The following is a 27,260-nucleotide window of genomic DNA, read 5'->3' as shown; positions in this document are numbered from 1 at the left end:
GCTCAAACATGTGTTGCCGAGGGCGATGAGAACATAGTTTTAAAGGACTCTTAGTTTACGTTTAAAAAGTCATGGCCTCATTTTGTTTTTTTCAAAACAGCAATCTTATTCTGGTTGAGCAGAGATAAAAATACTTCTACAATGGGTTATTAAAGCCAAAATTATAAAACGAAATGTTACAAAAAAAAAAAAAATTCAGGGTCAACATTTGTTCTATCCATATATATTGGGTCTTTTTCCTGTGACATCCTCATACACCATCCTGTCCAGATCTCCCGTCATCCTGGGTTAAATTTCATGCCCGCCACTGCATTGCAGTAAACTGCAGACATACTTTACACCTGACAGTCTCATATGAAAATTTAACACAGCTGCATTAGGATTTTTTTCTTCCTCCTAAATCTAATGTCAGCGGATTTTAGAGGCCGCTGCAGGACAAAGTCATTTTGAAAAGGCTCAATGCTTATTCGCCACGGCCTTTTGCTAGAAGGAGAAAAAGGGAAACGTCCCCCCACCTCGGCCACAGTTTCTTATAAATGCTCTCAGTTCTATTTCATAGAAGGATAGACCCAATTCTGTAATTGCATGCTTCAGTTTGATTTAATGTCTTCTATGTTTTATTGTATTCTTCAGTAAAACAATTTTTTTACAAACGTTTTTTCAACGTAATGAAAGCATTTAAAGACTCAAAAGTTATGTCCAAAATTTGGAAGTTCAGCATTTTTGGGTGCATTGTTTTGAAAAGATAATTAAAAAAAATCAAAAGCCTATAACAAATTTTGCAAACACAGATTTTATTTACCGGTACTATTTTTTCAGCAGACTCCTGGCCGATTAAAAATTCCCTAATACGCTTTTAAGTATTGGGATGTTCAGAAGCCACAGATAGCGAGTTGAAGGGTTAAAAGCGCCACACACTTCACTGACGAAAACTTAACCCGATTTACGCCATCGCAAACTCCCATCAACAATGGCGTGAGGTTAAACCTCGACCACAATTTAAAATTAAACGTCATGTTATACTATTTTATTTCTTTATGAGTATTTGCATCCGAAATATTAAAATTTCATGACTTTTCCAAAATTTTACGGAAGATGTCATTTTTTACAAACTTTTCAAGGACCTAGAAATTGCATGTTAAAGTTTTTCAGGTTTTTCATGGCCGTACGACCCTGATAGTAACAGATATAAATGTCACAAGAACAGGCAGACGGCTGGATCCAAATGCAGCAGGTTTGTTAGCTCAGCTAAAAGTCCACAAAGCTAAATCAGGGTCAGGCAGTCAGGAGGTAGTCAGGAGTCCTGGATCCAGGATCCAGGCGAGGGTCGCGGCAGGCAAACAGAGTCAGGGTTAGGAGACAGAAGATCAGGCCCAGAAATGATGCTCGGTAAGGAAGGCAGAGTGGCACTCACAATACTTGCTGCGTGATTAAGTATGCCGGGGCTGATGAATGAATGAGAATCAGGTGTGCGGCTTCCAGGAAGGGTGCGCTGGGGTTTCTGGGAGCCGTAGTGTGGCTAGATCTCTGGGGGCGGCTCCCGCTGGTGACCAGAGGGGAAGACAGAGTTCAGACTTTTGACAATAATTCACTAAAAGTGCATAAAAATAGATTAAATCAAAAAACTAAAACCAGAGGTAACAAAAAAATATATAAATATCATAGAGAATATTTCTAAATTTCAGCTGAAAGCCTGATTTAAAAAGTGGGTCTTGAGCCTTTAAAAAAAAAAAAACCATACAGTGGTAGACAAAATTATTGGTACCCCTCAGTTATAGAAAGAAAGTCCCCAATGCTCACTGAAATAACTTGAAACGTTCAAAAGTAACAATAAATTAAAATTTATTGAAAATTAAATAATCAAAATCAGCCATTACTATTGAGTTGTTAATTAACAGAATTATTTAAAAAAAAAAAACAATGAAATAGGGCTGGACAAAAATGATGGTACCCATAAGTTAATATTTTGTTGCACAACCGTTTGAGGCAATCACTGCAATGAAACGGTTTCTGTATTTGTCAATGAGCCTTCTGCACCTGTCCACAGGTATTTTGTCCCACTCCTCATGAGCAAACTGCTCCAGCTGTCTCATGTGCATAAAAAACGCACGGTCACTGAACGTGCATTGAAGGTTAAACCAGGTTGAACTTTAACAAATCATGGAACTCAGATTTGGTAGTGATGTATGGATGACGTACCATTTTATTCAGGGAAGTGCCAACCATTTGAAATTTGACAATGAAGGAAAAATTAAGAATTGTGTTTTTGGAGCAGTAGAGGACACCAAGTCTTTCATATATTGGAATAGAGCTGTAAAAGAAAAAGCCTGAACTTTCACTATATGGGTAAAGCTTCACTTTAACCCAAAAGGAAAGGCTTTCTATAATGTTAAACTAACACTAATTGTCATCTGTTTCTTCTTAAACTGCAGGTGTCTCTGAACACAAATTGAGAAAAGAAGTGTATCTGAAGGGTAACAGTCCCCCACATCCACATTGGAGGGACACCCTAAAGTAATCAACGATCCATAAATATCACTGTATGTCTCTGTCCCCCTGTTGACCTGTGCGGCGGCACAGAGATGTTACTCATCCTCCACAAATACGCTCGTTCAGACATTCATTTGCAAAAATGCACCTCAGCCCTCAGAAATGCACAGAAGTCAGACCTGCACTCCTAGCCGCATATATTCTTGCTCAGCGACAGCCTTGCACTCTGTCAGCAGTGGGCAAAAGTCCAGCTGTGAGGCACCCTGCAAGCTGCCAGTGATTACAGCCGGTTCAGAAAATTCAGCAAAGAAAGGAGGCGAGACAGAAAAGACCGGCAATCAATAAATCCCCGAGCAAAACGCGAAAGAAACGTCCTTTTTTCCATTTGGGTTCTCCTGACTGAAGCCTGGGCTTTGATTAGGCAGCGCTGCACTGTGCATGGCTGGAATCAAAGGTATCTGTTGATGGCTAAAATTTATGAGATGCCTTTTAATGTTTTTCACTCTAGAAATGGAGGCTAAAATGGAATTGGATCGATTGTTTTATAAGCACCCATCTATATTCACAGATATAAATGGAACCTAGGCTGAAAGATTTTGTTGTTGTTTTTGTGCTAAGACCATGCGCTGCATTTATACATGTTTAAAAATATTTCAGTATTTCAGGAAACGTTCTTGTTACTTTTGTAAAAAACTGAGACTGTCAGAGATGGATGTTGGAGTTATTTCCATGCAAGGTTGGGAATTGAGCATAAAAAGGAAAATATATTAGTGATCATCTAGATCTTTGACTAGGAAACAAGAAAAATGTTTGTTGGTGCTACTTATTTCCCCTGAAGATGTGGACAAAACAGAGAATTTCTTGGTTTTGTTTAGCAATGTCCATTATCTTTTATCTAACTTAGAAAAAAAAACAGTTACCTACTACTTAACGTGACCTAATTTTCAAATGAAAAAAAGCCTAAAAAGAATAATATCTAAACAATCTCTTTTTGTATCAAGAACACCATAGATTTGACCAGTGACACCATATGACACGCTCTTTGACCTGCCACAAGTCTTCAACCGTTTATCAATGTGAATTGGCTGATTGTGAAGCAGAGAAGAGCAGCTTTTCATAGCGGCTTTACATCGATATGCAATGCATTATGTTAATAATGTGCAAAGTTGCTTTTCTCCACTCTGTAATGCCTGGAATTAATTGCGTCAACGGTCGAAGAGTTACGATAGTCGAAAGAATGTCAGAGAATGGCTAAAACTCCAGAGTTAAAAGGTTGAAGATAAACATTTGAAATAACTGACATGAGTGTTCTTACCAAATTCAACGTCAATGTTCCTTACAGCCTTTTCACGACAGGTAGAGCACAGGAAATGCCCAAAGGAATTGTTTTATCTGTCTCGCTCTTTGCCTATTGATCTTGTGTAAGTCCATATTTTCTGATGCTAATAAAAAGAGTCCTCATAAAAAAATGGACCAGAATGCCCATGGGGTACAGATAACTTCAACTCCAAGAGGAGGCTTTGCCGTTTCATTGAAATCCCAGCTGGTCTTTTTTTGGGGGGGCACATTGTCATTTATAAAAGCATGGTTGGGGGGGGGGGGTGGCCATAAAAACACATATAAAGGGCATCAGATTTTATTTTATTCTGACTGTATCTCTGTAATCTGCTGTTTCCATCTTTTTGTCCTTGTCATTCCTTATCTGCCATTTCACCCCCCCACATTTTTTATGAGACACACTGCTTTGCTTTTTGTCCATGTGAAAAAAGCAAAACAGAGACTTGGATTTTGTGGATCACGCCTGCAATTTTGTTGGAGCAGTGCTTTTTCTTGAGTGTGTTCCTGAGGCGCTAATGTAGGGTGGGGCTGTAGCTCTTTATTGATCCAAAAAAACCAAATACATGAAACGCTCAGTCCATGAGCAAAGCTTCGCTCAGGTGAAGTTGGCAGACATAAGATCAGATCAGTCAACGATTGGGGCCTTCCTCAGCAAAGCTTTGATTTTCACGGCAGGGTCTGTTCGTGCGCTTTGAAAGGACGCGCATGTTTCACGTGTGTGAGCCTCGTCGTGATGACTTCTGGCTCGCACACACATTGGACGTGTGGTGCCGGCAAATATCAATCCACTGACCTTTTCTGCAGAAAACAAAGAACCATTGGCCTAGAAGAGCCGGTTCATCCACAAACATGTGCATGATCAATAAACTACCTTTGTTGATGTTTTGTAGTCACTGTTGGTTATAATCACCAGAAGGGACACGTCGATGTGTCATCAGCAAAAAACAAGGCAGCAGTTTAGCATAAATATGTATTCAAAATCTATTACGAAATGATTAAGAAATGTTGTAAAATAGACTGAAATATTTCAGGAATCAGCCACAGTATAAAGAAGGTATTGCCTTATGTCTTAGTCACATCAACCTTTCACCATACAAGTGCTGGTGGTTTTGGGGTTTTCTGGGCTCATGGATGGTCACTAACATGTGCAGTAGCATCTTAAAGGGAGTGCAGATGTCGTCTCGTGCGGCCAATTTAAGGGTTGTCGTAAAAATGAAACGTACTATTCTTACGCATGTGGTAGGTACATTGTGAAGTATCTGTAAGGATAATATAAGTTGCACTAACTTGACATTTGAGTGATGCTATCGGATATGTGCAAATGCTGCACACACGGGGTATGCAGTTCCTATGTACTGGTAAGTGTCCCTACGACAACTGTGGGGTGTCCACACAAACTATGCTTTGATGGTCTAACACCCTTTTTTCCTCATTTTTTAACAGTCAGGCTGATTGCAGGCTTATCAGTCACTCCAGATTCATGTTGATCATCCACAGCTCTTTTCATTTCTGACTATCACCCTCAGTGTATCAAATTGTCTAGTTTTCAGTTTTACCTTGTCAGGTCATCTGCTCTGTCCTGTTCTGCTTTGACACTTTTTTGGTGCTCGCATGGTTTCAGTTTATTTATTAAACATTCTATTTTCTTCCACCTTACTGTGGTCTCCTGCACATTGGGTCCTACACCACCAGTTCCTAAAATCTAAGAGCGGCCCCCCTGTGTGCTTCATAAATGTTTCCCCGTTTGTGGGCCGGAAACAGCTCATATCCACCTGTAAAGGCAGTTTTGATTAAGGCTTAAATAAAGTGGGTCCCTTTGATTTACACTATGAATTATTCAATCACCTTTTCTCATTTTTAAATTGGGTTTGGTGTTATTTTTTTACGGAAAAATTCAATGTATAGAGTACAGAGAGTGTAATATGACTCAATTTACTGTAAAAAAAACAAACAAAAAAAACTCAAATTCTATCATTTGTAAAGTAAAAAGACATTTTTTTCCCCATAAATGTCACTGCCTGTTACATATTGGTTTGACTTAACTCAAACTTCTGTTGTAATTTAGCAACCTTTTAACCACAGTTTACTGTTGTTTTTTTTTTGCCTTTCTTTGCAGGAGCTGTCACTTTTCAAACCTGCTGTGAGCTGATGAGGATCAGCAGATGGTATTTGGGTTCATCAGCTGGAGAAGCTTAAAAGCCATGGACAGGTGACACTGTGTATATTTGGATATTTCTCTTCTTTTTATAGCTTTCAGTGGGCAGTATTCTACGTTATTGTGCTTTTTAGCGCTTCTAAATTAACCTGTTTTGTAACTTTTTTTACCTTGATTTGTTTAGAATCCTTCAATCCATCTGTTTGTTTTTGTTCAGTTTTGCCGTGGGTCTGAGAGGTAATAAAATAAAGAAAAGTGCAACAACTGTCCCTGCATTTGTTTGATCTCAGATCTACCTTCCTTCACAGTATGTAAAAAAAAAGAAGAAAAAAAGGACGAAAACCATCTCGATCTGATGATGACTTTTGACATTAAGGTCGGATTCTCTCTGGCAGCAAATATAAGTCAAACTTTAATGAGAACAGAATTTTGTATAATTGGTTGACCTTTGGATCCCAGACACTTGACTTAGCTGAGTGTTTAAGAAAGCCAAATACCCACTGAGGTGTCTCTTAACAGTGTCAACTGATTTCACAGCTTGATCACAATTTTTTAAAGGTTTTCACACATTTATGCCCACTGATGAATTTACAGGCAAGAAACCAGGATATTATGTTAAAAAGGCAATTTCATATTTCATAATTGAGCCGTTTACAGATGTTTTGATTTTAAAGTTTAAAACACACCTTGTATACCAACTAGACAAAAGCCATCTTTGCACATGTACTTCCTGCTGAAAATAGCAAAATAAAACACTTTGAAACAGTAGCAAACTTAAACTAATCAATACAAATTTCTCCAGATCTAAGCAGAGGGAAGATGGTTTTATAAACCGAATACTATTTTGTATTAATATTGATATGCCAAAAAAAAGGAAATTTCTATTATCGTTACTATTACCATAACAATTAGTTAGTAAGCTGCTAGAAGTTAGAAGCTGGGGAAAGTATGGTGCACTGGGTTCTGTCCTCTATTCTTGATGACTTATTTATCATTTAGTTCTCCATGCCTCTGTTTCATGTGTTGTCCCTCTTTCCCACCCCCATCCAGGGAAGCGGGAGTGTTTTCAGAATCCAGTTGGCTTGTCTGTGTTTCTGTTTTTGGCTGTGGATCTCGCCACTGGCTCGTCTTGTGCCCCAGCCTTCCCCCAGTTACATCTGGATGAAGCTCATCTGCTGGACTTCTCATGATCGGCTAGGCTGAGCAGACCCAGATGCTGGAACCCGGATGGAGCACAGGAGAATTAGATGGAGAATTAACAGATTTATTATTCTGGACAAGAACCAGTGGGCGAGTTTTGTTGATGAATATCCGTTGGCATGATGATTCTGGCGAAGCCGCTGTGAGTAGTGGCGTGGCATGGATTCGTGGTTGAGTTGTTGACAGGAGCCGAGACTTGAGTTGAGTCATGATGTGGCTTGGAGTCGTGGAGTGGCTGGAGGGTTTGGATCTTTGATGAGGATTAGTTTGCTCGTGAGGAGGTATGACCCAGGTTGACACTTGTGGCAATTGGTCCTGTTGACGAGGCAGAGAGGTAGCAGTTAACATAAAGCATGGAGAGCGAGCACTAATGACAAGACTGGAGACCAGGTAATGCACCATGGAGGGACAACGAACTGCCGACGAATGGTGGAGATGGATCTTCTTAAAAAGAGCAGAGAGGTTATGAGATAAGTGCCTACAGCTGGGTCCAATCTGGAAGGTAGAGCAGAGAGGGGAGGGGGGAGGAGAAGACTTCCAGAGGCACCATGACAGGACTATTCAAACATGTAGTTGTAGGGTTTAATAAGCTGATTCTTCTTTATGAGTTCTGGTACTATGCCTGTCCGTCCTGGTAGAGGATTCCTACCTCATGTGGACATCCCTGAGGTTTCTTCCTTTTCCCCCCCTGAAATCTGTTTTTTTAGGAGTTTTTTGTTACCGAAAAGGAGGATCCAAGGGCAGGGGTGCCTACTTTAGCTTAGTCTGTTTAGTTTAGTTTAGGAAGCAGCTATTGTATTTTATAACTGATTTTACGTTTTGTACAGTTACCGGAATGAAGCCCATTGAAACAACTGTGTTATAATATTGGGCTATATAACTACAATTGAATTGAATTGAAATAATTTCAAATTTATTCCATTTGCCCCACCTTCTTGAGTCTAAGTAAGACATATAAAATTGGGAGTTTTCTTGGCTCCATCCACCTGCCAATAAATTTAAATGCCCCTATTTATACACAAATTTGAAATCTAGTAAAATCATTATAACTAAATTGAAAAAAAGAAAAAACTTTCCTCTTAGTTTTCAAAAATAAAAAAAAGCAATAAACGTCTAAAAGCTTTTGAAACCTTTAAAAACAGAGATGTTGCAGGTGACAGCAAAATAACACATTCTCCTTGACGTACTGTAACTATTCAACCATTTTCCCCATCAATGTGAATCTGATAACTTTGACAATTAGGAAAGCAGCTTTGGACCGATATGCAACACATTACTCACGTAAAGTGGGCGGTGCAAAACTTTACTCCGCTTCAGAATCTACTGGAATTATAAGTGTGTATATGGTTGAAGAGTTACCGTAATTTAAAGAATGTCAACACTGGAGCCAAGACTCTGTTTAATCAAACTGAATATAACCAATTTTTAGTAAAATGATAACCTTTTTAACATGGATGTCAATGAGAAATTGCTTTCTTTTGAACCCAGACTCTGGTGGTCGTTTTTGGAACTGCAGTATTTTGGTACTTCACAGATTTGGAATGTGTGTATTAAAAAAATGGCAAAAACAAAGTAACGAGAGTGAGATATTAAATAAACAAAAGTCCTCAATGCAAATCCAAAGATAAATACATTGAGTAAATGCCTGAAAATTTCTCATGAGCAAAAATAAGTAAGTGAGGAGGCGCAGAAGCCTATTGATTTGAATTACTAGAGTGCTAGCATGACAAACAAGTCACATTTGTTTCTCTCTTTCCTTGGTTGATGAGCAATGTAATCACCAAACAACCATCTGTTTTAACTGTGGAGGGGGTCACTTCAGGTTCAGTCCTTGTATAAAAGCATCCATGTTTACAGGAAGTTTTAGACTTTACATTTAAAAACGCTATAGAGTGAATCAAAATATCACATACCTGTTCCAACGTTTTTAAAAACTTTATCTGACAATATTCTCTGCACCAGACATGATGCATGGAGAGCATGATTCCTTTGTGGAGCTACGTTTACGCCAGACAAGTCAATGCGCTTTTGGGTATGAAATGGTGCAGCAGTGCAAATCTTGTTAATCTTTTCTCAGACTTTTTCTTTCACAGCTTTATTCCGTAATATGAAAAACTTCATGTCATATACAGTAATTCTGGCCGGGCACAAACTGCAATTATTTTTCTCCTTCATGATTAATTTTCAAATGATTGGCACTTCATCATACGTCACTACCAATTCCAGCCAGGCAGCCAGACCGCAATTATTAATTGCTCTGTGATCAATTTTCAAACGGTTTCAAACTACAATTGGCACTGTTTTGAAAAGGACGCTACATACTTCACTTCCAAATCCACGTCCCTACTTGGTCAAGGTTCAACCTGGTTTAACTTTCAGTATGTTCAATGGTCAAACGTTTTGTATGTAGAGCCCAAAAACTGTCGTAGAAACTTGCATGGCGAAGCTTGAACAAGAGAATTTGGAACACGGAAGACCGAAGTGCACATATGCACGTTCATACAGAGCTTTTATTGGAAGTGCTCACTTGCACAAGCAATGTCAAGGGTGGTGTGAACGTAGCTTGGGAGAAATTGCGTCTCAGGGATTCTCAATGATTTACCTTCACAGCAGTTCACTTAAAGGCGATGACTCTTCAGCTTTCCTTTTCTACGTCCTTCAATACTTGTGTCACTTGTGGTAAATAGTTTAGTTATCTGAGTAGAGATTTATCATCCACATATAAGCTGAGTGGAGCTCACACCTGTGGCCTGCAATGGTGCTGGTATGCAGGTCATTAAGGCCATGACAGGGTCTGGCTGTACCGATATTGTTTGCGTCATTCTGAGAAGAATTTCACCTGGTTCAAATGAATTTTTTGCTCTACTAGTTCTGTCTCTGATACTGACAAATATGTTTTAACCTGGAATAAATCCTTCCAAGGCCTCTACTTGACTAAACAATTCTGGTGGGTGGCTGATGGTTGAACACAGCTCTGATTTGCTTCCAGAATAATTAATAAAATTATTAGAAAAGACGAGAAAGTAGATGCTCTCTGATATACTTGACAGCATCGTTAGGGAAACCAACATAATAAACCCACAAGCTACATATTCTTTCTCCTTAGAAATCTAAATGCATCATGAAACAAAGTTAAAGATCTCATTGATAAATGTCTAGCTTTTAAATATCAAAAACCTTCTTTACAGGTAGCTATTGACCTTGATCACCAATTAATCTACTTCCACGTTGATTTGAAAAGGGTTCTAATTTGGTTAACGAACACTCCTATGAATATTTTCTTGATTTAATAGTCATAACAATTTTAGATTAGTTTGTACTCCATTCTTGCGAAACAAACTCAAAAAAATGAAATGATCTATTTATCTCTCTTTATCTTAGTCTTTTAATTTTTTTAAAGTTCTTTTCTACGTACACTCCGAGCATGTGATGCATGTTCTAAAATGCACTAAATGACATTTAGCATCCAGTGTTCACAGGGGACAGTTGCTATACCCAATTCTAGTGCATTTCCAGAACCTGCAATTGAAAGTGGCTTGGTGGGAGATGTTGAAGAGGTGAACCCTTATTCAACATGTCCCACCTCAACGGTTGGCACTTCTGTGTTTTGAAAAGGACGCTACATATGTCACTTCCAAATTCAATTCCCTGACTGGTCAAAGTTCCACTGGTTTACATTTTGACACCTGTTTAATAGCTGTGTGTTTTGTGTGCCTCCCGAAAACAGACAGAGGGATGCATGAACGGAAGAGTATAAACGTGGAAGCCCGAAAAGTGCACATATGTGCGTTTATATAGACTTTCCTTTGGAACTGTTTACTTGAACGCTTGTTTACATGCCCAGTGTAAACAAAGCATTAGGGATCCACTGGGTTGCTGGAGCCTATCCCAGCTGCTGTTGAGCAAGGTTGGGGCACATCCTGGACAGTTTGCCATTTTGTTTCAGGTATTTTCATACACTCACGTTGGTAATCTTTGTGAAAATACAATTTCATTGTTCGTCTACATATTTACGTTAACTCCGTTAGGTCTGTTTTTTCCGCCACTTTTTTCTAACGTTTACTTCTAGCTTTGGCAACATTCTCAGATGTTTTGAATGTAGCACTCACATGTTCAAATTACCTATAATAACCCTAGTCTAGTTTCTATTCATAGCAGTCTGTTTTAGTTAGCTGTGGTTACTTCCTTAGGCTTCACATTTCATTATTTAAAAGGCAAGTAGATAGATTAGCATTTAGGTAATTTTTCCTTTTTCATGTGACTAACGTCCCACACACACTCACACACAGACTCTTTTAAGTCTGCTTGCAAAGCCTGTATAAGCATTCTTCAACATCTAATTATATGCTGACAACAGTGTGCCATAATTCTGACTAATGAACTCCCACGGATTCAATGTGAGTGTGGAGAAGATGGTGGGAAAAGAGAGATGTTTAAATAATACATTAAAAACATCAACAATGTGTTTTCTTCCACACTCACATGAAAATTTGCAGGGATGATCAGATATCTCGGCTCCAATGTTAAAAAATTGGAAAACAAATATTATTGCATAATGATATGTAAATAACAGCATGTATACAGTGGGACAAAAACGTATTTAGTCTCCCTCTTGAAAAGATAAGAGGCCTATCATTTTCATCAGAGGTATACCTCATCTATAAGACACAAAATTAGAAAAAAAATCCAGAAAATCACATTGTCTAATTTTTAAAGAATTTGTTTGTAAATTATGGTGGAAAATAAGTATATTTTTAAATTTACAAACAAGCAAGATTTCTGGCTCTCAAAGACCTGTAACTTCTCCTGTAAGAGGATCCTCTGTCCTTCACTATTACTTTCATTAATGACGCCTGTTTGATCTGATTATCTCTGTAAAAGACACCTGTCCACAACCTCAAACAGTCAGAATCCAAACCGCACTATGGTTAAGAGCAAAGAGCTGTCTAAGGACACCAGAAACCAAATTGTTGACCTGCACCAGGCTGGGAAGACTGAATTTGCAATAATTAAGCAGCTTGTTGTGAAGAAATCAACTTTGGGAGCAATTATTAGGAAATGGAAGACATACAAGACCACTGATAATCTTCCTCCATCTGGGGCTCCAAGCAAAATCTTACCCCCGGGGTTAAGAGGATCAGAACAGTGAGCAAAATCCCAGAAGAACACAGGGGGACCTAGTGAATGACCTGCAGAGAGCTGGGACTAAGGTAACAAAGGCTACCATCAGTAACACACTACGCTGCCAGAGACTCAAGTCCTGCAGTGCCAGACGTGTCCCCCTGCTAAAGCCAGTACATGTGCAGGCCCATCTAAATTCTGCTGAAGAGCATTTGGATGATCCTGAAGAGGATTGGAAGAATGTCCTATGGTCAGATGAAACCAAAATAGAACTTTTTGGTAAGAACTCGTATTTGGAGGAGAAAGAATGCTTTGCATCGTAAGAACACTATTTTGTAAAGCATGTGGGGGTGAAAACATCATGCTTTGGGGCTGCTTTTCAGCAGAGGGACCGAAACGACTGATCCGTGTTAAGGAAGAATGAATGGGGCAGTGTAACGTCAGATTTTTAGTTAAAACCTTCCATCGGCAAGGGCATCGGAGATGAAACGTGGATGGGTCTTTCAGCATGACAACAATCCCAAACATACTGCCCGGGTAACAAAGGAGTGGCTTTGTAAGAAGCATTTCAGGGTCGTGGTGTGGCCTAGCGAGGTTCCAGATCTCAACCCCATAGAAAATCTTTGAAGGGAGTTAAAAGTCGGTGTTGCTCAGCAACAGCCCCAAAACATTACTGCTCTAAGGGAGATCTGCATGGAGGAATGGGCCAAAATACCAGGAAAAGTTTGTGAAAACCTTGTGAAGACTTACAGAGAACGTTTGACTGCTGTCATTGCCAACAAATGTATACAATAAAGTACTGAGTTGAACTTTTGTTATTGACCAAATACTTAGTTTCCACCCTGATCTACAAATAAATTCTTTAAAAAAATCAGATGTGATTTTTAAGTTTTTTTTTCTGATGCAGATATTTGAGTAGGCTAATCGTCAGGAGCTAGCCCCGTCTTGGGATTTAGTCAGCTCAGATGTGCCATGAAGGATTGGATTCATTCATGTTCCACACCATTTATCTTTTCATAGCAAAACATAACCATAAATAAATATTTTGTTTAATTTTCTACCTGCTTTGTGCTTAGATTGTGCTTAGGTTGTGGTTTTGTTCTAAACCTTTAGCTGTTCCCCTTTTTCAATTATTTCATCTTTTTGCCCCAAATGCTCTTTTTCTTGATTTTTTTTCCCTTCTGACCAACAACCTTGCCTCCAACTCTCTGTGTTCCTCCCATTCGTATCTCTGCAGCTCTTGACGTGAGCAAAGAAGCCCACTGAGAAAAACCACAATGTCAGAGCATGCTTCGAATCTCTCCGCTGAGAAGGAAAATTGACTGAGATTGTCTGTGGCAATCCCCGTTCGCAGCAGTATGTGGCCCGTGATGCTTAAAGTGCTGTGCTAATTAGTTTTCTCTGTTCCAGCCTCCATCCCAACACAATCTCTGCCGCGCGCTCGCCACAATGGTCCCTTCTCTGCCTTTTGTTGCTGAATCGCTCGTCTGTCGTGGCACGTTATGTAACGGTTTGTGGAAAATGCAGAGCAACCTTTGGTGGATAATTCTTTTTGTAAAATGCGTGTGGTCTTTACATGTCACACAAGTTACGTCTCTATATTTGCTTCACGAGGACAAATGAGGAAGCAAGCACAGCAGAATGACACAAGCAGTTAGCACAACGTCAGAAAATTAAACCGCAGCCTTAGTGCTGCTAAATCTCTCATACAGTAAATTATTAAAAACAAAGAGGCCCTTAAGTGCCTTTTAAATTCATAATGCTAAATGAAATAGCTCTTTTTACATGAATTAGAAGTTGGGGAAGTTAGCATTCTTTCTCTGCTTGTTTTAACCTGTCTTTACGTTCCCTTTTTTTGCCTTCTGGATGAAGAAACTGCACATTAGGCTACAAAATACTGTATAAATATTTTAGGAAGAGGTTCAATTTGATTTCTCAAAGCAGATCTGCATGCCTTAGGGTGGGAATTATGTGTGGTTATTTAACAAAATTAGATTAGTATGGTAAAAGACCTGAAATGTTTGAATTTCTTTCCCTTTTTTTTAATTGTAAAAGATTTTTCTTTTTCAACGTGGGGCAGTATTTGAGTCCAACAGTCTTCCAGGTCTGTTTTTGGAGTTTCCACATCCTTCAAATCAAATCAAATCAAATCAAATCAAATCAAATCAAATCAAATCAAATCAAATCAAAGCAAAGCAAAGCAAAGCAAAGCAAATCAAAGCAAAGCAAAGCAAAGCAAAGCAAAGCAAATCCAAACTTTAATTATACAACAAAAGCACAGTGCTTTACGGGCATAAAACTGTTAAAAACAAAATAATAAAATACCCAGAATGCCCTACACATACAACATAATGAAACATAAAAGGGCAAATGAAAGTATAAACAAAAATGGAAACATCTCCCTATTTTTGTCAAAAATCTTACGACATGCGTACACCCTCAAAAGGAAAACTTTGCTGAAAGCCAGAAAAATTTTGGATAGGAAGTAATTTCACAGGCTTTTGATTAAAATATTGTTTTACTTGAAAGTCTGAGAAGACTTTCACTCTCACTGTCTCCATCACAGGAAGTCAGCTTTGTTGGGTGAGGGACACGTTGCAGATTGGCAGTGCTGCATCTGTTACTGTCACAGTAAAAGACATCCCATCTTTTCCGAGATGTACTGCTTTCATCTCCTTTAACTTTCATGTGTGTTTTTGGGGTTTAACTACAAGTAAAAAGTGACAGTATGAATCCAAACTACTGCGTTTGTTTCTACTTTTTTGCTTTGGGTTACCATACTGTTTCACAATCTTGCATGGAGTTTTACTTAGTTTTAAAGGTTCTATGTCATGCTTATCTAAACCTTTCAGAGTTAACTATATCCATATAGATGATAATATATTACTTTTGGCACACTAAAGAACGGTTCTTTAATAAACTAAGTGTAATGTGTCAGAGAGAGAAAAAAAAACAAAAAAAACAGACACCCCTATTTTATTTTGTCATAGTCTTTAAGTTGTTATATATATTGTCTTAACCCTGATAAATTTCGTTTAAGTACTGATTTCAGTACAAGCTCAGTTACCATTGGGCTGTTTCACGGCCGGCCGCTAGATGGCGATCATCACGCTGGTATAGAGTAGTTGGGCATGCAGGAAGAAGAATAACCCTTCCTGTAATGAAGTTAACGGTAGCTCAACGTGTACGTCTCTTCTATTCTTACCACAGACACGTTGCTGGATATAAACACCAGTTGCCACTGTAACTGCTAAGTTGGGGAGGCAACATATTTTGGGGGCTCGTCCGGGATTAGCGCCTCCTGCTGCATTGGTGCTAATCAGCAAAGAACCGTGGGATCTTGATCTTCTGAGCTGATGACTGAGAGACAGAATTCAGGGTTCCAGAGATGACCACTTTGCATGGTCTACAGTGGGAAATTCAGGATGAACTTCGTCAACTGGTCAAGGCAGCTAACAGAGATCTGCTTCACAAGCTGGCAGTTTCATGTCAAGATGGAAGCGATGGAGATTGGCCAGGTGAGGACGCCACTGAAGTTCAACTTTTTGATTTCATCGTGGACTTCTTGAGAAGTAAATACCTGAAGAGTCTTGAAGATCAAGGGATGTCTCACCTGCTTGTGCTCCGTGACCTCATTGATTGACCTGCAGGAGTTCCAGCAAGAGGAAGGTCATGGGGGGGCAGCTCAGGAGGAGGTTACTACGATGGGTTCGGTGACTGAACCAGCAACTGTAGTTCCGACAAAAGTATCAGCACCATTGGCTGTTGACCAGATAACAGGATTGGTGAGGCTGACTGATGTTGCTACACTGTTACCACACAGAGAATTTAAGATTCATGGAGGTCAAATCTCAGATTCTGATTCAGATGTAAGTTTTAACAGCTTGTCTAAACAAATTGAGGATGGATTGGTTGAAGGTTTCACAGAGACTGAGGTCATTAGGACTGTGCTTAAAATTATTAAGCCAGGTACATTTAAGGAGATGCTTGTTACCAAAGACAGCCTAACTGTAACAGAGTTAAAATGGTTCCTTAGAGCACATCTCAGAGACAAAAGTAGTACTGAGTTATTCCAGGAATTGAATAATTCAAAACAATTTGAAAAAGAAAGCCCACAACAGTTCTTGTACCGGTTAATGGGGTTAAAGCAACGGGTAATGTTTGCATCTAGACAAAGTACTGGGTTCCAGTACGATAACCAACTAGTTCAAGGTGTGTTCCTTCATTCACTTTACCAGGGCATGAATAAAAAATGCTCATTTATTCGCAGAGATATCAAGCCTCACATCTCCGATCCAGGTGTTACAGATGACTTCATCTTAGAAGTGATAACCAGGTCCTTTAGTGAGGACTCAGAAAGGAAGAACAGGTTAGGACAGACACAAAAGCATATGACAGCCAGTGCCTATTCTGTACAGGAAACAGACAAACAAAATGTAACACCTATGCAGGCAGAGGTACAAGCTAACCGCACAGCCATACAGGAGTTAACTTTACAAGTTTCATCTCTGACAAAAAGTATAGAAAAGGTTCTTACACCAGTAATGAATGCAGCAACAGAGAACACATTACAACCAAAGCAGACACTTAAACCAGAGGTTAAAGGAAAGTGCCAGGAGTGTGTCTTCAAAGGGAATAAAACTTGCATGCATTGTTTCCGGTGCGGAAAAGAGGGACACAGAGCTTTTGGATGCTTACAAAAGAAACAGCTGTCGGGAAACCAGAGAAGGTCACTGGGAGGGGACCACCAGTGACCAGGCCGAATGAGGAGTCCCCCATCACAAAGCCCCTCACCAAACGAACTCAGTTTTCTCAAATTCAAGGAGAAAATATTGTTTCAAAGGAAACAGGTGTGGCACAACTGATTGGTGGTCGGTGCATGGTGACTTGTCATCTCAATGGAAAAAACTTCAGATGTTACTGGACAGTGGGGCACAAGTGAGCATAGTAGAGAAGGGTTGGGTGCAGGAAGTCTTGCCAGATGCAACTATCTATACACTTGAAAGTCTATTGCCAGATCATTCTCTCAGAATTACAGCAGCTTATGGAACAGATGTGCCATTTGAGGGATGGATAGAAGTTCTTCTTGAAATCACAAGCCTCCAACATGGCTCAGTTGCCATTGATGTTCCCATGTTGGTCAGTCAAGAGAAAGTGAACAGTCCCTTATTAGGTTTCAATGTAATTCAAGAGATAATCAAAGAAAATGGGAACCAAACATCTGACATCAGTTTAGTAGATTTATTATCCGAAGCTTTGAAAATTCAGAAAAGCAATATTGAAACTCTTGTCTCAGTTGCTCATGCAGTACCATTGCAGAGGGAGCCAGAATCAGTAGAAGTGAGGGTTGGAAAGAAAGGGCTCACTGTTTCTAGTGGTCAAATCTGTAAAGTGAAATGCTATGTCAGATCTTTCCCTAGAGGAGGAGTAATGTTGTTTTAACCCAGAGGTAGAATGCAGATTGCCAGAGGGATTGCAGTCGTTCCCTACTGTTGTTGATGTGCCGATTGGGGTTACAAAAATAGTGAGAATACCAATCCAGAATATAACAAAGCATATCTTCCTACCTGCAAAGACAATATTGAGTTCCATTGAAGATATTGCAGAAAGTGAACATGTAAACATTCAGTTATCTACTCAAATTTTACCAGAGCCCAGTGATGATATTCTCATCTGCACGACTGATGTAAACTCTACCAGTGACAGTTTCCATGATGTAGAGACAAATAAGGGGACAATCTCCTGCTCATGTCCAAACATGAGCAGGAGATTGTACAGCAAATGCTTTATGAGGAATCTGCTGTGTTTGCTCGTGAGAATGGAGATATGGGTGCATTCCTGACTTACAAGTGAAAATCAAAATGACAAACAACACTCCTGTTCAGAAAAATTACAACTCTATTCCACGACCGCTGTATAAAGATGTCAAGGATTATATTCAGAATCTTTGGGACAGGGGGTGAATCAGTAAGTCAATCTCAGCCCATTCCTCACCGGTGGTGTGTTTGGAAAAAAGACGACAGCCTGCGATTGTGTGTTGATTTCCGTGAGCTTAACCGCAAAACTATCCCTGATCGCCATCCGCTGCCACGGATTCAGGATCTGTTGGACAGCTTGGGAAGCAACTCCTGGTTTTCCATCCTTGACCAGGGAAGTGCATACCATCAAGGTTTTGTGAGCCCAGAATCAAGGCACCTAACTGCTTTTAGCACCCCCAGGGGGCTCTATGAATGGATAAGACTTCCTTTCGGGTTGACAAATGCACCAGCTGCATTCCAGAGGTGTATGGAGGGAGTTCTAGAGGGCATGAGAGATGAATTCTGTGTGCCATACTTAGATGATGTTCTTTGTAACTCTAAAACTTTTAGTGACCACGTCGATCATCTTCACCAAGTGTTTCGTCGGATGCAAGAGCATGGCATCAAGCTTCGACCAGCAAAGTGTGACCTCCTTAAGAGACAAATTCGGTATCTGGGCCGGATGGTCTCAGGAGATGGAATCCAGATTGATCCAAAGGATTTGGAAGCAGTAATAGCCTTGAAGGAAAAGAAACCCCAAACAGTTGGAGAGATTCGAACATTGCTGGGATTTCTGAGCTATTACCGATCCTTTATCCAAGACTTTTCACGGTTGGCAAGACCCTTGTTTGAACTCTTGAAAAATCAAAGAGAAACAAATAATGTCAACAAGAAAAAGACTAAAAGGAAGAGAAATGAAAAAAATGGAGGAAAGGGACAGCTTCCTTCTCGCACACCCATTACTTGGACGTCTGAACATCAAAGTGTGGTATCCAGGTTGGTTGAGATGCTGACTAACCCTCCCATTCTGGCTTACCCAGATTTAAACCTTCCTTTTGTGTTGCATACAGATGCTTCAAACGAAGGCCTGGGAGCTGTATTGTACCAACGCCAAGACAACAAACTACGTGTCATTGGTTATGGATCCAGAACATTAACACCAGCTGAGAAGAGCTACCACTTACACTCTGGTAAACTCGAATTCTTGGCACTCAAATGGGCTATCTGTGATAAGTTCAGGGACTATCTGTATTATGCACCAACTTTCACAGTCTATACTGATAATAACCCCTTGACATACATCCTTACCTCTGCAAAACTAAATGCTTTTGGGTCACAGGTGGGTTGGGGAGTTAGCTGACTTCCATTTTGACATCAAGTATAGATCGGAGAAGAGGAATGCTGATGCCGAAATGTTGTCCAGGTACCCAGTCGAACTTCAACAACAGATAGATGATCACACAGAGACAGTGTCACCAGAGGTAGTGTTTGCCGTGTGGCAGGGTAGCAAAGTAACACATGACCACGATGTCCCTTGGATGGCGGCATTACAGCTTAACTGTCCAGATGGAGACGCAATGCCATCAGACAGCACTTCCAGCTTCAGACCTAGTGATATCAGAGCAGCGCAACAGGAAGACCCAGCAATCAAAGAGGTTGTGTCGCCAAAACTTAAAGCTTGGACACCCAAAGAAAAGGAGAAAAGAAGCATGTGTAAACAAACAAGAAGACTTCTGTATGAGTGGAGCAAGTTAGAGGTGGAAAATGGATTGTTGTATCGGAAAACTGGCCAAAACAGACAATTGGTCTTGCCTGAAAAGTTAAAACTAGTCGTTCTGAAAAGTTTGCATGATGACATGGGGCATATTGGTTTTGAAAAGGTGATCCATTTGGCTCGAGAGCGATTCTACTGGCCACATATGCAACAAGACATTGAGGATTATGTCACAAAAAAACGTCCTTGCATTCAACAGAAACGCCCGAATGTTCCACCAAGAGCTCCCATGGGATCCATTACGACCAGTTCACCATTTGAGTTGGTGTGTATTGACTATCTCCACTTGGAGCCGAGCAAAGGAGGATATGAGTATATCCTTATTCTCATGGATCACTTCACTCGCTTTGCGCAGGCATATCCAACAAAAAATAAATCAGGAAAGACAGCAGCTGAGAAGATCTTTCTGGATTTTTTTCCTCGTTTTGGGTACCCAGAAAAGCTGCATCATGATCAAGGAAGAGAGTTTGAGAATAGCCTGTTTCAGAGATTGCAACAACTGTCAGCAATTGCTCATTCTCGAACAACACCTTATCATCCACAATCCAATCCAATGGAACAGCTAAATCGCACACTTCTTCAAATGATGCGTACTGTGCAAGAGGAGAAAAAGACTGAATGGAAAGATCATCTTCCTCAGCTCATCCATGCGTACAATTGTACAAGACACGATTCCACAGGATACTCTCCATTTTTTCTCTTGTACGGCAGATCTCCTCGGCTACGAGTTGATTTGCTTTTTGATCCTAGGAGAGAGACTGACACAGTTAACATCAAACTTTTGTAACCAAATGGGCAAATAGAATGCGACTTGCATACCAAATAGCTGCAGGCAACAGTCAGAAATCTTCCATTAAAGGCAAGAATCAGTATGATAAACGTGCCAAAGGTGTCCTTCTCCAGCCCGGCGACAGGGTACTAGTAAAAAATCTTTCAGAGAGGGGAGGTCCAGGGAAGCTACGTGCTTACTGGGAACATGTACACCCTCATTCATTAGAAGATTGATAGCAAATGTCAGGAGCCATTCTCTTAAGGGGGAAGAGTGTAATGGGTCAGAGAGAGAAAAAAAAACAGACACCCCTATTTTATTTTGTCATAGTCTTTAAGTTGTTACATATATTGTCTTAACCCTGATAAATTTCGTTTAAGTACTGATTTCAGTACAAGCACAGTTACCATTGTGCTGTTTCACGGCCGGCCGCTAGATGGCGATCATCACGCTGGTATAGAGTAGTTGGGCATCCAGGAAGAAGAATAAACCTTCCTGTAATGAAACTAACGGTAGCTCAACGTGTATGTCTCTTCTATTCTTTCCACAGACACGTTGCTGGATATAAACACCAGTTGCCACTGTAACTGCTAAGTTGGGGAGGCAACATATTTATTGTTTTGTGAGCTAATTACTACCCCGAGGTAAGACGACTTGTTCTCTAAAGCTCTGCCCTCTACTCCTTGTGGGTGCAGCCCATTTCGTGAAGTCCACCTAGGCAGCCTGTCTGCGTTTTGCCCACAAAAACAAATACCATCGGAACTTTTGCATGGGATGTAGGATGTGCATTTTGTGGAACCTTACAAAAGTGTTTTTGCCTATCACTGCTAGCTTTGCAATGAAAGTAGGTGTGTGTGTTGGCCTAGGGGCGGTGCTGGTAGCACAGACTCTTCCTGGAAGTTGCTGGTCCTCACTTTCATACGTACAAATGTTAGGGCGAGGTCCTTTTCATGGATTAGGATGGGCTGGTGCTCAGAGGACAGGTTTTTATAGGAATACTCAGAAATATGTGAATGGATCAAAACAACATTTTGGGGTTATTTTATGTGAGGAATTAACATTATGATACACTTAGAAGCTCAAGTTGATTTTTTATGATTTAAGCCCTTGAAAACAGTTTGTGTATTATTTTTTCTGCTTTGCTGTCCTATGTGGAAGGAAGAAGGTAGGTATTCTGTTAGCTAATCATAGTTGTTTAGTATTTTAAAAATTCTTTACTTCCAGAATTAACATTCATAAGCAAATATTGCCAGAAAAAAATGTAACAGAAAAAGGTATTTGATAATAACAAACGTTACTTCAATATGCTTGAAATGCTTTTTATGTAGCTGGTCCTTCATTGCCAGGGCAATGTATTTGGGATCAATGCAACACTACACATCAGTCATCCTGGTCCCTTTGCAGAAAAGTAGCCCAAAACCATGATGTTTCCACCACCATGCATCACAGTGGTCATGGTCCTCTTCCTCCTCCAAAGAGTTCCTTTTGGTTTAATCTGACCTCATGACATTCTCCCAATCCCCCTCTGGATCATCTGGATGTTCCCTGAAAAACTTTAGACAAACCTGAACATGCGCTGATTTAAGAAGGGGGACTTTTGTATCTCTTTTATGATTTGAATTCATGATGACATTGTGTGTTACTATAGCAAATTTTGCTGTCGTCTCAGCTCTCTGCAGGTCATTGACCAGTTCCGCTCATGTATTCTTGGGTTGTTTCCACACCGCTCTTAAGATCTTTTTTTTTAACCACCAGGTGAGTTTGCACGCTGAAGTGGTGGGAGATTACCATTGATCTTCCATTTTCTGATTGCTCCATCAGCAGATCTCTTCTCTAGTAATATGCTGATTGCGAAAGATATGGCTCCTATAGTGAGCTCTTTGGAGTGAAAGACAAGTTTTGGTACTTGTGACACTAAAAGAAGCTAAATCTAGAAAAATTTTGCCTTTTACTGATAATACAAAGGCATAGTGTAGAGCAGGGGTCCCTAAACTTTTTCCAGTTAGGGCCACTTGACGTTTCCATTCTCTGATCAGGGGCCAGGGTCAGTTTGAAACAGAAAGTCGCAGGGTTGCCTAAATGTAAATACTTGTTGTTTCCCAAAAAGCCACACATAACCAAATATAAATAACCCGATCTGGTATCAAATAATCCTCTCTGGGTTCTTCACCAAAACATATAATAACTTAATAGCTTACAGTTTTTCTCAGTCGCTTTAGTACAATTCTCAGATCAGAATTGAAGTTTGCATATACGTGTGTGCTCAAAATAATTCAGAACAATTTGTCCAAACAGCAAAACCCTATGGATTTCTTGCAAAAGCCTGTAACTTGCTCAAAATCTTTAGTTCATCTCTCAAAACTAATTCTTTATGTCATTGAATATGTCAGTGCCATCAGAATGTCAAGTCCTTGTGTCATTGTCTACGAACAAGACAGTCAAATTACTTAGTCATGTTGTCAATATAACTGTGTACTTTAGAGGGAGGTTCTGATGTAAACTATGGCTAAAGTTTTGATGACAATTATTGTAAAATGTAAGTTACAGCTTTTTTGTTTGATTGCAAGAGACTGGACAAGATTCACATTTACACTTTTATAGTTCATATTGTAATTTGTTGACAGACCATGTCATACCAACATAGAAAAACCCACTGCAAACAGTAACACAAAGGGGAAAAAAAGACAGGACAATATTCTGTACAACAGTACAAGCAGTGCAGTAGGAATTGGTGTGGTCTTCCTACACCTCTTGTCGTTCCTGTATGTTAGGCCACAAATTCTCATCCACATCACAGCGAATATCCTCTCTTGCAATGCAGCGAAATATGTTTGTCACATTATGACAACTTGATCAACCATTTTGCAGTTAATGACTTATACGATGAACTAATGAATAGGTGTTTTGAGGAGTAAGACTATTGCACAGTGAACTATATAATACATTTTGATCAACATGACATAAACAATTGATAATGTAGCAAAGAGCAGAGAATTGTACATAATCATTTGCATGGATGTACCAAAGCAATTGCAACTTGTTCAAGGAAGGGAGAAACTGCTTATATGATGTGCACAAGTGACATCATGATGTGAAGATTGAACAAATAGTTTTGGGAATTTCATTCTGATCTGAGAATTGTACTAAAGCGACTGAGAAAAACTGCAATAGCTTTGAGAGTTTGTCTGCTCGCATTTGCAAGCTGTCATATTTCTCTTTGTGACAGGTTTCATGATGTTGGTAAAGATCGTCTTCTTTGAATACCACCACCGTCTATTGGCAGATGATACAAACAGACTTTTCTTTATGTTGAACAAAAAAATACTTGTTTGTCCACCACAGGTTAAATACCCTGCATTCTGGATCAAATTTTCTCTTCCCCAACCTTTTAGTCATTTTTCCGCTCTGATTGGGGGTCTGTCCCAGTCGCCTGGACAGAGAGCCATTTGGCAGTTCTACGACTGGGGCAAAGTGAGGTTGCAGTAGCAACATTTTTAGGTTGGCTGACATTTCAATTCAAATAAGCTTTATTGACGTGACGAAACAATTCCAGGGATACTGTTGGGGAGGCCCAGTTCACCATGCTTCACTTTTCCATGTTTCTATGAGTCTCGATCACGTGGCCATGCCAAAAAAATGCAACAAAAAGAAAAGAAAAAGGGCCCCTGTGTAGAGTCTGCAAGAGAACAAAGCCACCACACCCAACCAACACCTGAGAACTGAGAGAACCTTCTCCTCAACAGGGTTGATCATTGCTGACTAAAGAAACCAGATTAGCTCATCAAAGCTGAGGCACCTGTTTTATCTAAATGCCAACCTTTACTTTGATTAAAAATCTTGTTTTTTCTTTTCTTTTTGATTTGCACATTTAAACGTGTTTTGTGTTGTTTCCCTTTAGAAGTCGTTTAATGAGAAAAAACTGAAAATGTATATAGTTTAAAATTCAATTGTAAATGGTTGGTGTTTGTTTTTATTATTTAGTTTGTATGATTTTTGTGGAAGGAATAAATAAAAGCATATACATATTATACACGGAATATATATATATATATATATATATATATATATATATATATATATATATATATATATATATATATATATATATATATATATATATATATATATATATATATATGTATATTAGTTATTCATTTTGTGCATAATGTTATATAGTTGTTGATAATAAAGTTAATAAAGAAATAAATCAAACTGAGGAGTCATTTGGGAGCTCTTCTTAGAGAGCCAGATTTCCCATCACTAACCTTCTTATTAAACTCCTTGCTTATTGCTTAGATTGTTCATCCCAGTCTTCTTCAGGTTTACAACCATGTCCCCGGTGTCCTTCGACAGCTCTTTGATGATGGTGGAGAAGTTGCAGTCTTGATTGTCTGTTTGTTTTAATTGGCCAATAAAAAAGAGAGTAGCCAAACAACAATTAAATGCTTTATGTTTGTTTTAGGAAGGATAACTAGTTAAAGTAATCGTTAAGCCTTTGAAATAGTTTTACACACACAACAGTCTCACTCTTAACTTTTTGGTCTCCCTATGTTCCATAGAAAAACCTAACCTACTTCTTTATTTTTTTGTGATGCACTTTTTTCCTATAAAGCAATTACACTAAAATGCCTACATTTTTGTTTTTAGCCTATTTGTAAGTTGTTTTTAGATACAAGTGTCTACCCAATGACTGAATAAAATGCGAACAGAAGTGATTTGTCCTTGGTAACATGTTACTTCTAACGTGTTCTTTAAATGTCTTTTGGGTTTCATTATTCCTAAAAATGTCACAGCTTAAAAGGCAGAACGTGGATGTATTTTATTCGTCCTGGCAGATGCAGGCAGCAGTGAAGGTAAAAGGTTGGGCAAAGCTACAATCTCTTCATTTTTTTCTTCCTTCTGCAGAAATGCTGCTCTGTCCTCTGGAAGCATTTCCTGCTGTAATCACACCCAAACATCTGAAGAGCATGCTGGCACGTTCTCCTCACACCTCTCTTCTGTGTTCTGCAGCGCACACACACACACACACGCACACTGATTGTCAAAGCACTCTGCGTGAACAGGCAGATTGCTGCGTGGGGCTAATGAATTGTGCTGTCAGGGAACTAACAGATTTATTTACATCTAGAAATGCACATCTCTTCCAGCTTTTCCCTCCAAGCTGAACTGGTGGAGCTTTACGCTACAGGGCCACTAATGGATCAGGGAAAAGCAATGAAAGAGATTAAAAGAAAAAAAAAAGCATAAATATCCGGGAAGCAGCATGGGTCAGAGCCTGCTTGAATTCAGGGACTCTGGAAAACATGGAGAAAATTAAAAAAGCCGCAAGGAAGGCAGGAGTAATTGGAAGGATATTAGTTTAAAGGAGCATTCACTTTGTTTGGTTTCATTTGGACTAGAGTTCAGTTCCTTTAAAAATCTACTTTTATGTTTTTGGGGGTAGGTGTGAAAGCTCACCTGAACTCTGGCGGGGTCAACCAAGTATCCTGTCTCACATGCAGTTGTACCCTGGTGCAGTTCACCTGAGTGTAAAGGCAAACAGACCATACACCAAAATTCAGGAAGTTAAGTCATCTGGAAAAAAAATCCAAAAAAAACAAAAAAACAGCCTATTCCATGAATCTAAAGGAGTGTGGATCCAGAAAAATGTATAAAACATCTGACAGGTAAATGAGGTGCAGATAAAACATGATAGTGCAAGCAACAGCAAGACTAGCTTTTTTTTTTGGGGGGGGGGGGGGGGGTATATGTCCTAGTTTAAGCTTGAAAACAGTTTACTTTATTTGAGGTATATAAACATGCACTGATGAAGTAGCATCACAGGCTACAGGACAACGCCTAAACACCAGCCTCAATTGTTTGTTTGTCCCTTTTCTCCCAGCCCAGTACGGCTTATAGCTTTCACTGGACACATGTACACACCCAGGTAAACAGATCATTCACATTTGATCACAACTTAATAGCCCAATTTTGTTTAATTCTAAGGTTGGACACTTAGTTTAAAAAAGAAGTTTACTCATATCCCGAGTTCCCCCTCCACAAACAGCCAAACCAGAGCATTGTACACATCATCATACATATCCACAGGAAACAGGAAGTGACTTCATATGTCAGAATTGCTAGGGTTTTTTTTTTTTTGCTTTGTTTCCCTTTCTGTCTAATTGATTCAACATTGTTTCTGTATTCCATTTGCTACAAAATCTTTTTTTTTGAATGTCTGTAATTTTTGTGGATATGTTTGAGAATCCTCCAGGTTGCAAGACGGGGATTTCTTTTAAAGATGCGTGTGGTTAATTAGGCTGGGGGAGGGGCTAAGCCTTCATAAGGGGTGAACTTTTCCCAGTTGAGTGAGATCAGTCTTGGTTGCAGTGGTGGCAGCAGGCGCTCCCAAAACTAGTTGTATTCTTTCTTTGATTATTTTTTTGGGAACAATAAAATTCCCATTGTTTGATATTTGGAGTCTGCCGGCTTGGTCATCTTATCTTGAAGTGATTTATTTCTTAACTGCTAAGAAGAACCCCGTCACACATGCACACTTATTTACTCACATGCAATGACTTTAAAGAAACTGCAAAGGTTTTTTTTAGGAAAAACAAAATCTGTATTTTAAAAGAA

Source organism: Oryzias latipes, chromosome 18 (assembly GCF_053564925.1).
Source record: "Oryzias latipes strain Hd-rR chromosome 18, Olatipes_Hd-rR_3.1".
In the NCBI taxonomy this organism is placed as follows: Eukaryota; Metazoa; Chordata; class Actinopteri; order Beloniformes; family Adrianichthyidae; genus Oryzias; species Oryzias latipes.
This window is presented reverse-complemented; position numbering follows the sequence as displayed.